The 2069-nt window shown below is 43.0% G+C and overlaps 1 non-coding gene across 1 annotated transcript; it reads left to right on the top strand.

Moving 5' to 3' along the window:
* The first annotated feature begins 1779 nt into the window (after positions 1-1779).
* Positions 1780-1853, top strand: Trnas-cga (transfer RNA serine (anticodon CGA)). Its single transcript has one exon. It is a non-coding gene; the product is annotated as a tRNA-Ser (tRNA).
* Positions 1854-2069: the final 216 nt, after the last annotated feature.

Raw genomic sequence — 2069 nt, 5'->3', positions numbered from 1 at the left:
GGTGCAAGCCCCCTGCTTGGAAATCGCGACCACACCATAACACTATCGCCTCCGAATTTTATTATTGGTACTGCACACCCTGGCAGTTGACGTTCACCGGGCATACGCCATACCCACACCCTGCCATTGGCTCGCCACATTGTGTACCGTGATTCGTCACTCGACACAACGTTTTTCCACTGTTAAATCGTCCAATGTTTACGCTCCTTACACTAAACGACGCGTCGTTTGGCATTTACCGGCGTGATGTGTGTATGAGCAGCTGCTCGATCACGAAATCCAAGTTTTCTCACCTCCCCGCAAACTATCATAGTACTTGCAGGGGATCCTGATGCAGTTTGGAATTCCTGTGTGATGGTCTGGATAGATTTCTGCCTATTACATATTACGACCCTTTTCAATTGTTGGCGGTCTGTGTCAGTCAACAGACGAAGTCGGCCTGTAAGCTTTTGTGCTGTACGTGTCCTTTCATGTTTCCACTTCACTATCACATCGGAAACAGTGGACCCAGGGATGTTTAGGAGTGTGGAAATCTCGCGTACAGACGTATGACACAAGTGACACCCATCCACCTGACCACGTTCGAAATCCTTGAGTTCCGCGGAGCGCCCCATTCTGCTCTCTCACGATGCCTAATGACTACTGAGGTGGCTGATGTGGAGTACCTGGCAGTAGGCGGCAGGAAAATGCACCTAATATGGAAAATGTATGTTTTGGGGGTGTCCGGATACTTTTGATCAGATACTCTAGTGTATCTGTATTAGCAACCTGCAGCCTCAGTAGATTTACATGTTTCTTTTGATGGTGCCTTGTAGTACTTCCCATCTCTCTTGTCTTGTGATGTCATCTATTCATAATTAAAATACTGAATATCATGACAGAAATGTTTTTGTTCTGTTTGTTGAAACTATCAACATTTTTCAGCTGAGTAGGGAACAATGTGTTGGCAAAGTTTAATTTGTTTCCATATGAAATGTATATGACACACAGCCTACACGCTGATTCACAGGATACAATCCTGCTAGAACTGACCCCTTAAAACAAGCGTTAGCCTCTGCCTTAACTTACTGCGTGATTTTCTGTTATCACTTTGGGCAGTTTCGTGTATACTCCTGCATTAAAACATGTTATTTTCATTGACATTAAAATGCAGTAGATCTGTTTTCCTCCTCCTCTTGAAAAGTCTCAAGTTTCTTTAACAGCTTCTCAATTACCTTAGTCGAGTACCAGACATCATTAATTTTCGATAACATTAAACTCGCATTCTTTGTATTGAGATACATTTGTTTTTCCTCACCTAACTTGGGTAAGGTAAACTTGAAGAGTACCGAAAAACTGATTTTCAGAGATTGGCTAACTGGAAAAACACTTTTCGTGGAAACATGAAAAAACAGGCATCCAACAAATGTCTAGGCTCTTTAAACCCAAGCCTATTTTCTATTTTACCTATAATTATTTGACTTATAAATCCAGACTCGACAACAATCCATTCAATATCATTAATTTAATGCCCTTTGTTGCTGGTTTGTCCATCTTTGCTAATACAATAGTATTACTATTTAGTGACGAAATTCAGCCCACTGAGAGACTTCGACCACTGCAGCTTCTATACTGCTGTTCGCATATTCTCCATTCCGCGATCTGGAGAAGGATGCTATACTGCAGCTGCTTCAAGATTCTCTGATGCTCGATTTAGTACTGTTTGTAGGTTCTGCAAAACTGAATGAGAGACAAATCTGACTGGCAGAAGTAAAGCTGTGAGGGCCGGGCGTGAGTCGTGCTTCGGTAGCTCAGTTGGTAGAGCACTTGCCCGCGAAAGGCAAAGGTCCCGAGTTCGAGTCTCGGTCGGCGCACACAGTTTTAATCTGCCAGTAAGTTTCATATCAGCGCACACTCCGCTGCAGAGTGAAAATCTCATTCTGGAAATCTGAATTGCATTCACAGATATGACAGGGAATGAATGGTAGACTGCATGAGCACAAGAAAACTAACTTACTTTTTTGCACATAGTAGGCGTGCATGTCAGGTTTTGGTGTATTGTCCCAGGAAACAACCAACAGTCACTGCTT

The sequence above is a fragment of the Schistocerca nitens genome, chromosome 4 (assembly GCF_023898315.1).
Source record: "Schistocerca nitens isolate TAMUIC-IGC-003100 chromosome 4, iqSchNite1.1, whole genome shotgun sequence".
NCBI classification, from domain to species: Eukaryota; Metazoa; Arthropoda; class Insecta; order Orthoptera; family Acrididae; genus Schistocerca; species Schistocerca nitens.
Note: the sequence above shows the minus strand (reverse complement) of the source record. Positions and strands in the feature narration are given on the sequence as shown.